The sequence below is a fragment of the Bombina bombina genome, chromosome 3 (assembly GCF_027579735.1).
Source record: "Bombina bombina isolate aBomBom1 chromosome 3, aBomBom1.pri, whole genome shotgun sequence".
NCBI lineage: Eukaryota > Metazoa > Chordata > Amphibia > Anura > Bombinatoridae > Bombina > Bombina bombina.
In genome coordinates, this window is record NC_069501.1 from 168,526,302 (window position 1) to 168,542,104 (window position 15,803).

Here is a 15,803-nt window from a genome sequence, read left to right on the forward strand (position 1 = left end):
TATAAAGTAAACTATAAGAAAAGAAATGGAACATCTTAATAAATGTACCATACACAAAGATAACATAAAAACTAAAGTTCAGATCAATGTAAAGACACTCTATGCTGATGTATCATAGCAAAAATGTCACAAATTGTATACAAGAAATCACATTGCAATATACAAAGAGTCATGTGACTTTAAAAAATACCCTGAATGTGAGCCCATCTATGTCATCAAAATACAAACAGTACAAAAATCAAGCACCTTAAATAGTACTTTGCTCATACTACACCCCAGCTGCGCACAGAACCCAAGAAAAATACAAGGGCTACTTCTGGGCAGGTTATGAATAGGGATCTAAGTATGGCGATATACCAAAAGATGTTAAACATATAACCAAGGCTTAGCAGGTAGCTATTAGTGTACATTGCATCTTAACCACAGTGTTATAGGAGTCAATATCATGTATTTCACAGTTCCAATATTATAGAAAGTTCCGTCTCCAGGCAAACAGGTCTAACCAGAGTGACCCTCCACTGTGCGGAATAGCTAGAGACCATGACAGGTAGTAAGCAGTTAGTTTATGTGCAACAAGACACTTATCTGAAACCGTGAGAGTAGGAATTTTAATCCAATGATGCAGTGGTGCAATCCTGATGCAAATCCTCCGTGCGATATACCAGCTACCACCTTGTAAGCTGCAGGCACAAACGCTGAAATCATGTGGCATGAATAAGCAGCATACTTCCTCATCCGGGTACGTCACGTGCTCTTACAATCCAATGCCTACGATTGTTTCACCCCCAACGTCATGTACAAGACGGGGCTTCATCAGGGCTGTTGGATCTATGCCCTGCTATTGGAACTTATATTTCTGAATAGCTCCACCTAGAAACCCATTGGTTTCTTTCACATTCTCTATGACCCAGACTGTGAGAAATATTAATATTGCTAGAATACTCTTCGATGCATCATAAACATGGTGCTTAAAAAGGACAATAAACACCATCATATTTTAGTGTAAAATATTTACTTATGTGCATTATAATTTAGTTCTGAAAATTGAGGATATTTTAATTCTTAGAACTTAAAAAATGCACACTGCTGACTTTCCAAGAATTTTCCAAACTCACTTTAACTGATAACAACTGCAAAACAAAAAATTATAATAATAAAAAAATCACTTTATAATGACCTCATAACCATAGCTAGCCCTTTTATGTTGACTCAAGCACTGATTTCCAAATAAGACAATTGGCAGTTGGAATTTGAAAAGAAAAATTGCCTCATAACAAGATTTGAATTTGTTTTAAAATCTTTAGACTTGGTTGATATGTTATTCTGGGGCAAGACAACAGAAATGTTTATGTAGTGTAGTATATTTATTGCCATCTTGATGAATAATTAGATTAGATTCAGGGAAACTTGTTATTAGATATCTGCATTTGTTTTGTTACAAAAGCAAATTAATTAACAAAACACAGATATTCCTTTTGTTTTCACAAAATTAATATCCGAACAAATGCACCATAAAATTTAAAGAAAATGAATAAATACCTTAGGGGCTTCAAATACTTACCTATAGTGCACTGGAGAGCTATGCTAATCCCAGCACTTCTTCACAGAGCCCAGGGCGCAAAAGTTCCTATTACAGTGGCACTGAATGCTATGAAAAAAGGTCGGGAAGCCGCACTAATCCTGACCCTTCTTCACAGAGCCCAGGGCTGCGTTAATACGTTTCACACTAAGGGGCCAATTTATGAAAGTGCAAGTGGAAATGATACGATGTAGCGTATCATGTCCGCCGCACATCGATAAATGCCTACAGCATTCTTGTGATCTGATTGTGCAATGCCGCCCCCTGCAGATTCGGGGCCTATCGCCGGTAGCAAACTCTATCAATCAGCCGGATCATAGGATCGGCTGGATTGATGTCCGCAGCCTCAGAGCAGACGGACAAGTTATGGAGCAGCGGTCTTTAGACCGCTGCTTCATAACTGCTGTTTCCGGTGAGCCTGAAGTCTCGAGCAGAAACAGGGGCATCAAGTGTCATTCGGAGCTTGATAATTCGGCCTCTATGCCTTATAGTCACATGGCAGAGGCTCTGCTAAGAATTGTTCAGCTTAGTCCGGCTCTCCATCGAACTATATTTAAAGGACCACTGAATGCAGTAGAATTACATAATTAGCAAGTGCATAATTAAAAGAAAATGATTTAACACCTACTATAAATTTCAAATAAACAGTAGATTTTTTTTCTAACTAACTTATTTTTCCTCCCATTTTCCGGCCCTTTGTACCATGTGACAGATATCAGCCAATCACAGACTAGTATACATATACCCTGTGAGCATGTGCACATACACAGTAGGATCTTGTTCCCCAGAAAGTGTCTATATAACAAGACTATGCAACATCTTATAATGGAAGTAAATTGGAAAGTGTCTTAAAACTGCATGCTCTATCTGAATCATAAAAGTTTATTTTGACTTGAGTATCCCTTTAAGTATATAACGTTACAGGTGAACTTTTTTCTGGGTATACCCCGTCAGCTGTACAAAAGTAACGAAGGCTTCCATTACATTTAGTTTAGAACAAAATTAATAATGAATAGCACAATAACAAAATATTCAGAGAACAAATTTTAATGAATATTTGGTCTGAAAGATTCGGCCAAACCAACATTTTTGCCCGTGCACACCGCTCTACTTGTTATCTTGTTTATAAAAACAAAAAGATTCCAAAATTCAAAAAATGTGTTTTTATTATAGCGAACGTAGTTAAAATACATATAAACTATTTTATAGCATGATGCATATATATCATATGATATACAAATGCAAAAAATACACACAATGTCCCAGCTCAAATAGGTTTATTATTCACTTACTATCTATACTATAATCGTGTTTCTAACACGTCCATTGCCTTCGGCAGCTGCGCATGCATCCTCAAAGGAATGTACCCCTCTACTTCAAATTAGTTTTTTTAGAGACTCCCAATTTAGCCCCACTGTGGAGGAGACCCACTCACCAAACCACAAATCAAAAAAAGAGACCTTACCCGAACGGGGAAGGAGAGGTAGAGGGAAAACCTACAAAAAAGAAAAATTACAAAAATTAAAAAATGGTATTTTCAACTTATCATCCCATACCCTTACAAATGATGAAATAAGAGTACTGGGAAGAGGTCTATCATATTGCCCCCCAATACACATAATCTTTTCATTGATCTGAACAAATACACATGTAAACTCTCCCTCCAAAGATATTTTGCATTAAAAGCATTAAAAAATAAAAATGTTGAGGGCACCCCAATCCTATTAAACACACAGGAGGTAAGGGATCCCCCTACTGTTTTGTTTTGTGATCCTACTCTACTAGTGGATGACCTCTTTGGAGAGGTAATTCACACTTCACTAGCTCCAGCACCTACCTTTAATCCCCCTAAAGATGATGCCTCTTATATAGATTTGTATTAGCAGCTTGTATTAGAGGATTGGGAATTAATTCCCCATCAGATTCTAAGTAAAAATAAAACTTGGCCTACTGAAGCAAGAGCATTGAAAAGCCTGATGGATGACCAGAATTTGGTCATCTGTCAGGCAGACAAGGGAGGTGCAAAATTATACAGACTATGTTAATGAAGCTCAGCGCATTCTAGGGGATACTTATTATTATATCAAACTGTCCCATGATCCAACACTTGATTTCTCTAAATCTTTGAACCTGATACTAGAACGTGGTGTGTCTGAGAGTATCCTTACTAAAAAAGAGAGGAGATATCTGACCCCAGACCATCCCAACATACTGTATTATTATCATCATCTACCTAAATTACATAAGAATGAAAAAACACCTCCATGGAGGCCCATTATAGCGGGCATTAATAGTATAACTGATAAACTCTCTAAGTATATCGATACTTATCTTCAGAAGTATGTTTGTAATCTACCCTCTTTTATTAAAGATACTAAAGATTTACTATAGAAATTATCCCTAGTCAAGCGTAACAATAATTATCTATAGCTATCTTGTGATGTGGTAGCACTTTATTCAAATATATCCCATGATATAGGCATTCACTCGACTCTATCTATGTATCTATCTCAATGGGGACATTTATATGCCTGCCATACAAAAAGAGTATTTAGTTACACTAATGGATTATATTTTAAAACACAATTATTTTCAGTTTTTGGATGAATTTTATCTTCAAATTAATGGGACGGCCATGGGCACCAGATTTGCCTCCTGTTTCGCAAATCTCTTTATGGGGCACTTTGAGGAACTTTACATCTATAATTCGAAATGGAAGGGCAATCTGGTGTTCTATGGCTGTTATAAAGATTATCTTATTTTTGAAGGGTCTACATTAGAAGCCTTAGAATTTGTTTCTTTCCTTAATGCCAATATTGTGGGCATAGGGTTTACGTCCAATATACAGAGCAGGCTATTGAATTCCTGGATGCTGTTCTCACTTGGGATATGGAAGGGAATGTTTGCACATCAACATACTTTAAACAGGTGGATTGCAATAACTTTCTACATTTTTCAAGCAATCACCTAATAAGTTGGAAAGTAAACATTCCCTTCAGCCAATTTTGTAGGATTAGAAGGAATTGTAGTACGGTTGAACAATATAATAAACAATCTGTTGTTCTCACTCCAAGATTCTTGGAAAAGGGGTATCCCTTGGACCTCATTAAAAAGGGCTGTGATAGAGCAAGGGGTTTAGATAGAGCACAATTATTGACCTAATCTAAAATTAATCAAAAGGAGACTGTTTGTGACCCAGTACAATTCTAATCATAAAGCAGTCACTGAAGTGTTAAAGAAGTATTGTCCTATTCTAATGAGAGACTCTGTTTTAAAGAAAATATTATCCCCTCAACCAAAACTAGTATACAGGAGAGCACCGACACTTAAACAAAAATTGGCACCCAGTAAAGTGGTAATGTCCAAAAGGTGAAAAAGAGTATTAAGAATAATAATATGTCTCCTTCAAGAGTATCTGGCAAGAAAGGTGTTTATAAATGTGGCAAAAAATGATGCTACATGTGTAAATATGTTACTCAGGGACAAATGGGCTTAACATTTCACACTACAGGGGAATGTTTCCCAATTTAAAGTAGAATGTCTTGTGATTCCACATATGTTATATATGCACTCACATGCGAATGTTGGATGCAGTATATAGGTAGCACATGCAGGAAAGTCAGGGTCAGATGGAGTGAGCATCTCAGAAATGTTAAATCCAAATCTTTGAAACATTGTGTGTCTAGACACATTTGCCATGAGCATAACCCATGGGTATGTAACATCAAAATGATTCCTTTGGAAAGTATCCCCCTGAGTCGTCAGTTCAATAGGTTTACTAAGCTCAGACAGAGAGAGACCTTTTGGATCTATAAATTTCATATTTTGTTTCCATCAGGTCTCAACAAAATAATAGATTCAGCTGTGTTTATCTAAGTTCATCTATGCACATAATCATTTGGGGTCTAAGTAACCATTAATTATATTGATCCAACATTTGTTTACTGGTTGGTACTATTAGCATTACCAATGAATTTATTTGGTTATTTATTTTAATCATATGTTTTTCATTTTTTTGTACACCGGTTTCTCCACATCACATTGTCACTTTATTGTATTGTGTGTATTGATACATACATATATATTATATTATATTTACATTTTTTACGGTTCACGTTTCTACGTTCAGGACAATTTTTGATCCCTGATGTTAGATCTCAATAATAGTTCACACTTATACATTAAGTTTATCACATTAACACATACATGTGAATTATAGCTGCTATGTAGTTTTTTTGTATTTAGACAGGTTTCTAATAGCTCGCACTAATGTATATTTATTACTGCTTTTAGGCTTGTCCGTTTAGATATGGGTATTTGCATTTATATACATATAGTGGCACCATAGTTTAACATGTATCATATTTCCAGTATGGAGAGTAATACACTCACTATATCTTGCACATTGCTTGTTCACATTTACACTCATGTTGCTATTATGATCGCCGTAGGTATTTTTATTTATTTTAGTTTTGTTTATTACATGTTATGGTTGCTGGCCCTTTGTGCGTATTTTCTGTAGAAGAGCTTCCAAGGATTGCTCTTTTTATACCATCAGTGAGTGAGTAATTCGGCAATATATTTACCATTTAGCAATCACAGTGAATTTTCACTGTTTTGGTATTGACATTAAGTTTAGACACGTTATCGGTTTGTGGGCCATTTGTTTGTCGATATTCTTCTTTAATCATATGTCGTTATGGTTTTGAGCCTGCTCCCTTAGGCTAGTCTGTTTGGTCCTTACAGAATGGCTTTTTAGATTGGTCTATCAGGAACACTGAAGCTAATGTATGAATGTTTGTATTCATTTTATCTGTTATGGTAAATATATCACTTACCCAGTTTACAAATTTCTAAACTAACGATGTTGTATTTCCGGTAGATGAGCACATTATTTGGCGATCCTTACATTTTACATTTTACATATATATGATCATATTATGGCTTGTCCATTTAGACATGGGTAGTTGCATTTATATATATATATTTAGTGGCACTATAGTATAACATGTATCATATTTCCAATATGGAGAGTAATACACTTGTTATATCTTACACATTGCTCATTCACATACACACCTATGTTGCTATTATGATTGCCGTAGGTATTATTTATTATTTACTTTAATTTGGTTTATTACATGCTATGGTTTTTATCCCATTGTGCATATTTTCTATAGAGGTGCTTCAAATGGTTGTTCTTTTTATACCATCAGTGAGCGAGCAATTTGGCAATGTATTTATTATTTAGCAGTCACAGTGAATATTTACTGTCATGTTTTTGGTATTGACATGAGGTCTAGAGACATCATTGGCTGTGGGCCAAATGTTTTGTTGTTATTCATTATCCAATCACATGTCGCTTTGGTTTTGAGCCTGCCTGCTTAGGCTTGTCTGTTTGGTCCTTATGGAATGGCTACTTTGTTTGGTCTATCAGCAATGCTGAAGCGAATGTAAGAATATTTGTATAACACTGTATCCGTCATGGTAAATGTATCACCCAGTTAGAATTTTAAAATAGCGGTGTTGTACTTCCGGTAGATGAGCACATATTCTTGGCGCTCCCTACATTTTAAATTTACATTTATATGATCATAGCTTGTTTTATACAATTATCTATTATCACGGCATTATAATTGGAACACATATATTTAACACAAGTTCTGATAAATGAGTATCAGGTGTGACAATGGGGTGTGTATGAGATGATGAGATCCAATTTGTCATTATTGTAATTGGAAGGGGAGGGTCTATTTTGACTGTTTGGTAGCGTAATCCTACTTAAGGGGTCTATTTAACATTATTTCTATATGCCTATGCCCTATTGGCACAAGTGAGTGCCTTCACATCATGTGAGTACCCTGTGTCTCCAATTCGTCTGTTATCACTTGGTGCAATTGATCTACACATGTGGCGCCTCTTTCTTTTTTGTTGTTTCACTGCAGAGTCGTATAATTACGTTTGGTGAAGTTATAGTGCTGCCTGGCCTTTTTTTTTTCTAAGTAAAAGATTTTGATATCCTGGACAAAGGACTTGATTATATTGGTTGGGAATATATGTTCCACCTCATTTGTTGTACCACTTAATGTACTGTTGTTATTAACATTTTTGTAATTCTTCCTGTCATTGACTTGCCATACTCAGTATTCCATATCTAGATTATAGGTTGATTGGTATATCTGGCTGGTCAGTGCACATAGATATAGTTGCCTTCAGCGCCTCCTATAGGAGAAAGATATACATAGGCGGTTTTATACTTGTGTATGCCATCTAGACTCCTAGTTTTTTTTGTGTGTGTGTTTTTCAAAGGAATGTTGGCAGTGCGAGGCAGCCAAAAGAATGTTGGCTGCGTGTGCAGCCAAAAGAATTCACCTGGATGCAGCTTTGCTGCATCCAGGTGGATTCTGAAAAAGGGCAGGGTGGTGAAAGAATTCACCCTGCCATTTTCGGAATCCACAGGGATACAGCGAAGGCAAACGGAGCATTACAAACAAACAAACTAACCTCCCGCAATAAGTATTAAAAAAAAACCTAACCCCCGCAATAAGTATTTAAAAAAAAAAACTAACCGCCCGCACAAAGTATTAAGAAAAAAAAAAAAAAAAAACTACTTAATAAAATTATTAACCCCTAAATACGCAAAACCCAACATTGCAAACTACCTAATACATCTATTAACCCCTCATCCGCAACCCCCCACAACGCATTAAACCTAATTAACCTATTAACTCTTAAACCGCCAACCCCCACAACGCAAAAAAATAATTTAATGACTAAGCCCCCTAACCTAGCACCACCAATTAACGCCTTAATTACATACAAAAATAGAATACAACATTACAAATAAAAAGGCTTTTTGTAGGGCATTGCCCTAATGAAATCAGCTCTTTTACATTAAAAATATACTAAGCCCTTCTCTAACATTAAAACGCTGGAAACTGAAGATTAAATGCAAGGTACCCCATATGTATTGGGGTATCTTGCATTCCTATTGGCTGACATTTTCACATCAGCCAATAGGATGACAGCAACTCAAATCTTATTGACTGGTGAACAGCCAATAGGATGAGAGCAACTGAAATCTTATTGGCTGGTGAACAGCCAATAAGATTTCAGTTGCTCTCAACCTATTGGCTGTTCAGCACCCAATACAATTTTACTTGCTCTTGGCTTCAGTGTGCAGCAGATGATCGCATGAAGAGGAGCGCCGCCGAGCACCATCGCCGCAGAGGACTGCTGCCACCGAGGATCGCCACACCTGTAACACTGCTCCGCATCTCCACTCTATGCCGCATTCACTGTGGATGAAGATGATGGACCCGCTTGTAAGAAGACCTTCTCCGCTGGACTTCAGGAACCGTGAGTACCTATTTGGGCTTTAGTGGGGGTTTTTTACATTTTTTTTTAATTAGGGTTTTTTTGGGCAATTTGAAAAAGAGCTGAATGCCCTTTTAAGGGCACTGCCCATACAAATGTCCCTTTAGGGGAAATGGGTAGTTTAGGTTTATTAGTGTTAGTTTTTTTTTATTTGGGGGGGTTTGGTGGGTGGGGTTTAATGTTAGAGTGGGGATTAGCATTTTTTTTAGATAAAAGAGCTGTTTAACTTAGGGCAATGTCCTACAAAAGGCCCTTTTAAAGTGAAGGTAAACTTTGATGAATGAAAGCCCGTTTTTTAGAAATACTATTACAAACAGGGGCACTTTCATTCATCAGAGTTTAGAAAGCAGCCATTTTGTTTAAAAACTTACCTTTCTTCTCTTCACAGCCGGAGCAACTTCCGTAAAAGTTTTAATAAGTAAAAGATAGGGTAAGGTATATCTGGTATATCTGGCTGGTCAGTGCACATAGATATAGTTGCCTTCAGTGCCTCCTATAGGAGAAAGATATACATAGGCGGTTTTATACTTGTGTATGCCATCTAGACTCCTAGTTTTTTTTTCTGTTTTTCAAAGGAATGTTGGCAGCGCGAGGCAGCCAAACGAATGATAAAAGAGCTGTTTAACTTAGGGCACTGTCCTACAAAAGGCCCTTTTAAAGTGAAGGTAAACTTTGATGAATGAAAGCCCGGTTTTTAAAAATACTATTACAAACAGGGGCACTTTCATTCATCAAAGTTTAGAAAGCATCCATTTTGTTTAAAAACGTACCATTCTTCTCTTCACAGCCGGAGCAACTTCCCCGACCTGGAGATCCTCTCTTCACACGTCAGCAATGACTAATCCGGTTTCCTCCAATCACGGCTTACCCCCATGGGAATCATTGCCGTGATTGGAGGAAGCTGGATTAGTCATTGCTGACGTGTGAAGAGAGGATCTCCGGGCAGGTGAAGCTTCTTCGGCTGTGAAGAGAAGAAAGGTAAGTTTTTAAACAAAACGTCTGCTTTCTAAACTTTGATGATCGAAAGTGCCCCTGTTTTTAATATTTTTTTTAAAAAACGGGCTTCATTCATCAAAGTTTACATTCACTTTAAGGGCTATTAGTAGTTTAGATTAGATTAGGGTTTTATTTTGGGGTGGCTTTTTTTTTTTTTTTTTAAAGGAGGTATTAGATTAGGAATATTTTTTTTTATGGATAATGAAGTATGTTTTTTCAATAATCTTAGCTTTTTTATTTTTTGTAAATTTAGATTTTTTTATTTTTTCGAATTTTAGTTATAGGAAAGGGGGATAGGGGGATAGGGGAAAAGGAACAGGGGGATAGGGACAGGGGCATAGGGGGACAGAGGGATAGGGACAGGGACAGAGGAATAGGGGGATAGATGAATAGAGGGATAAGGATGGATAGGTATATTTATTTCATTAAACATTTTGGCCCGGGTACACAGGCTTTACCACTAGTTTTAAATATTGTATTAAAACTTAAGAGTTGCAGTTCACACATACAAATTGTATTGTCATTCCAAACTGTCTAAAGGGATAGCTTACATTAAACCTTTGCTGCAGTATTAAACATTCTGCTAACACCACCTTATGAATGTCCTTTCTATGTTACAACAAACTTTGCTATTTTGTTGTAATTGCTTTTATATATATCTATACTTATATATCTATACTATGCTTCCAAAAACAAGGAACATCCAAGGTCCAATTGGAAAACTAGTGAGCGGAAAAGGTTCTCAGCTGCCCTCACTTAATATTTAGGATTTCCTTGGGCAGCTGTGTTCTCTACTATTGCAGTGGGCCCTGTCAACCATCCAGGGAGGATCAAGTCAAGATGTTAAGAGTCTTTCCTCCCTGAGGGGGCAAGAGGTTAGGAAGCGTCTGTTGTAAGATCATGAGCACGCCTGCACTGCAAGGGTTACAAAGCTGTGTCTACAGCTTAATAAATGGAGCCCCTAGTCTTTATTTTTTTTCTGTCTATAACCTAAAGGTGACAGAGATTGAAGACCTTTTTGAGAGAGTTTGCCCAAATTGGTGATAGAAGTTTCTTCTGTGTCCAGTGTGTCTTTTTTAAATTGTAAGCAGACATTAAAGAAACATTAAAGTCACTTTTAGAGAAGCATTAAAGGGACAGTCTACTTGAAAATTGTTAGTGTTTAAAAAGACAATCCCTTTATTATCCATTCCCCAAATTTGCATCACCAGCACTGTTATATATTTTTTACCTCTGTGAGTACTTTAAATATAAGCCTCTGCAAACTGCTCCTTTGCTCTGTTTCCCCCCCCCCCTCAAACTTGCATTTTAGCCAATAAGTGCTGGTTCCTGCATAACTCCACAGGAGTGAGCACAATGTTATCTATATGGCACACATGAACTAGTACTGTCTGGCTGTGAAAAATTAATAAAAGGCACTGAGATAAGAAGATAGAAGATATATATATCATAGGCCAATACATTTGTTTTGAGTACCACTTTGGGTACACTTGCCATAGGTTTGCCATATCTGATCTTTAAAGAGAGGCAGAAGGTATTAGACCAATATAAATGCCATCCTTTGTTTTACTGTCAGTAAATTAATATTAGCACTGTTTTCTCTTTAGTATAAATTCTGCTTCCTAAGAGGAAGATCTTTTCCTGACATCTCATGTAGCTTTTGGTCTAATAATTTTAGTAGAGTTTCAATGAATTCTGAAATGAATCTATCAGTAATACATATAGTCCTCCAAGGTTCTTGTTAGAGGAAAGGTCAGACCTTCTTCCCATCACAGCAGTGCACAACCCAATCAACGTATCATCTAGTGAGCTAGCAGTGATCTCACTGGGGCATAATATCATCCTGAAGCTGTCACCAATACATGGCTGTCACTTGGTCATTGACCTGGAGAATGAAAGTAAACATGGCTTCACGTACTGCTATAAATAATTATTTATATTCCTTGGAAATAAATGAGCTCTTAGGTGGGTGTGACCCTGCAAAACTTAAACATGCATAGATTTGTAATGATTTTTTTGAGTATGTTATGTATCGCTATATTAAGAATGAAAGATAAAAAAAAAATGTAAGGAGTGCATAAAATTTACAAACTTTCTGTATATACATTTTACTTTAACTGGACAAAATGAATTAACAAAATTCAAAGTTGTGGATAATGCACATGTAATATAGCATATATACTGTATGTATATATATATATATATATATATATATATATACATAAATATATTTATTTATGATGTGTGTGTGTGTTTATCACCTGCAAAGGGATTAAACACATAGTTAAAGTCAGCTTCAGCCCAGCAATGCACTACTGGTCCAGTACTGCACACAATCACAGAATATTTGTGTGTATTGCTACTCTGCCACTTTGCGTTTAAAAAGAAAAGTATGGGCATGCAATAATGTAATCAGAAAATATTTTAGTGCATTAGAGCATTTATATAACCCCTATAATGTGAAATTATTTAATGTAATAGTCATACTATTATTTTTCCTTTTATATCATCTATTTTATTTATTTTATTATATTGCCCCCCCTTCCCACCTATTCCTTTTTAGATTCACTTAGTTAAGGTGTTTGCAAATTATGCAGATCTTTTTTAGACTGGATCAGCTCAGAAATAATCAGAAAATGTACGTTCTCAGCATTAAAAGTACAAAGCTGGTACATTTCTAAGCACAAAGACTGATAAAGAATTTCTACAAAGACTTTAATATGTTACTCCCCAGTGAATTGGAGAATCATTATGTAGCATTGTTTTTACTGGCTTTTTTTCTACACTGATGTATTCAGGTCACTCACAGAATGTAATTTTTGGAAATGCAATAAACGTTTCTGTGCTTATCTTGTATTTTTTTTCCAGATGTAAGAATAATAACATTTTGTAATTTTAAAGACCCATAAAAATACTAGTACTCAGGGAGATTCATGGGATAAGAAGAAAAGAGAATGTTCAGCAGCTTAAATATGAAGTCAAAATCTAATCCCAGTGTAGTATTTATAGTCCAAATACTTTTTTATTTTATTCATAAAAATTGCCCCAAAGAGAGTGTCCACAAGATTATCCACTTGAGATTCCCAGCAAAGCTAAATTCTGTTTCAAAGTGAGAACCTGTACGAAAGAAAGGTGAGAGATCACTTACTTTCTATTTTCAACACTCTGAGATAATCTTGGTGTAACCCAAAATTTACTTGCCATATATTTAAGATAAAATATAATATTTGTAACATCTTCCATAAAGAAGGAAGAAGACAAATGAGGAAAAAAAAACAATGCAATTGAAATGTGTCACTGAAAAAGAAATCTGAATAAAGACGTATAAGTTTAGCTTTTGTTCCACCTGGGCACAGATAAATCTGTTGCCCTCTTCTGCTCTATTCTCACAAATGTATTAAATTCATTACTTCTATGTTCATATTGTCCAACATTTCAGGGACTGGAAGGCTTGGGCAGCTTTCGTAGAGTTTGGGTCAGTTGTAAGTAGTGTTGAGGCATATCATGGGTGAAGCTAGGGGAGGGTTTGCCATTGTGGTACAAGGGTTTGATTGGACATCTGTGGTTTATGTGGTCCCATAAAAGAGAGCTGTGGAATTGACAACGGGACAAAACTCACAAAACAGAAAAGTTGAAAGCTGTACATACTGTATGTTCTTTACTAACTAAGGTTTCAAATTAGTGGAGTCAAAAGTCATACAAATTGACATTCTTGAAAATGGTGTGTCTAAGGATTCATCTGAAAAAAAGTTTTTTCTTGTGCACATATCTAATGTAAGTTGCATGATCTCCTCACGTACCTCTTTACTTGTATATGTCTACAACCTGTTCTCCACCCCTCCCATGCCTCTCTGGCTTGAGAAAAAGCAACTCACATCAAACTACATATGATATAACACATATCACACACACACTCACATACACACAAGCACACTCTTTCACACACACACACACACACACACACACATACATATATACACACTTACAGTATCCCACCCCTCACATTTTTGTAAATATTTTAATATATCTTTTCATATGAGAACACTGAAGAAATTACACTTTGCTACAGTATAAAGTAAAGTAAAGAGTGTACAGCCTGAATAACATTGTAAATTTGCTGTCCCCTCAAAATAACTAAACACATAGCCATTAATGTCTAAATCGTTGGCAACCAAAGTGAGAACACCCCTAAATGTAAATGTCCAAATTGGGCCCAATTAGCCATTTTCTCTTTCCTGGTGTCATGTGACTCGTTAGTGTTACAAGGTCTCAAGTGTGAATGGGGAGCAGGTGTGTTAAATTTGGTGTTATCGCTCTCACACTCTCTCATACTGATCACTGGAAGTTTAACATGGCATCTCAGGGCAAAGAACGACTGCCTTGCTAAAGATGCTCCATACCTAAACCCTATTGAGCATCTGTGGGGCATCCTCAAATTGAAGGTAGGGGAGCGCAAGGTCTCTAACATCCGCCAGCTCTGTGATGTTGTTATGGAGGAGTGGAAAAGCACTCCACTGGCAACCTGTGAAGCTCTGGTGAACTCCGTGCCCAAGAGGGTTAAGGCAGTGCTGGAAAATAATGGTGGCCACACAAAATATTGACACTTTGGGCCCAATTTGCACATTTCCACTTAAAGGTGTACTCACTTTTGTTGCCAACAGTTTAGACATTAATGGCTGTGTGTTGAGTTATTTTGAGGGGACAAAAAATGTACACTGTTATACAGGCTATACACTCACTACTTTACATTGTATCAAAGTGTCATTTCTTCAGTGCTGTCACAAGAAAAGATATAATAAAATATTTACAAAAATGTGAGGGGTGTACTCACTTTTGTGGGATACTGTAAATATGCATATAAATATGAATGTATTTCAGTTTATCTGCACACATGAAGTAGATTACCCCCCCCCCCCACACACACACACACACACTCAAATATGCACACAAATATAAATGCATTTGAATTTATCATGAATTGGATGACTATATAAATGCTAGCCAAAGATAATACATAAATTCAATGTTTTGAAACTAGCAGATGTAATTGTAATTTGCAGTGGCGTCACTAGGGTTGGTGTCACCCGGTGCGGTAAGTCATGGTGTCACCCCCCCCAGAAAGCAGACACACACAAAAACACAGGCAAACACACATACAAACACTCAGACACACTTAAACACATACTCAGATGCACACACAAACACTCGGAAACACACTCAGACACACACACAAAAACACACACACAAAAACACTGAGACACACACATACAAAATATGTAAACTGCACTGCATTAATTAGGAAGCTCATGTCTAGAGCTGCTCCCTGGCTCAGCAGAACATCAAATGAAAGATAAACTGAGCACTCTAAAATAAATCACTGAAGAAAAGGTTTAGGCACGCAAACTATGAAAATTCTGCTCTCTGACTCTGTTCCAAGTCTGTCAGTGCACAGCCCTGGGCCGCATGTCACTGAGCAGTGAGCACAGATAGGCAGGCAGGTTTAGGCTAGCAGCGCAACTTTGCAAGCCCCACGGCACACCCACAACATTCATAGTGAAATTGGGCAGGGGAGGAGCAAAGTACAAACAAGCAAAAGCAGCCGGGAAAACTATTTGTTGAAATTGCAGCACTGGCTCAAGGGGCAAAAAAATTGTGTGTCTACAACTTCCCCAGTCCCACTAATGTTCACAAATGCCAGCCTCTAATAAAATAATCTATGCATCTCAACATTGTATTTCTTTGAATTTCAATAAAATTTAAAAAAAAAAAAAAAAAAAAAATTTTTTGGTGTCATCCCCTGGAGGCCCGCAATCCCCCCCCCCCCCCCCCTAGTGACGCCACTGGTAATTTG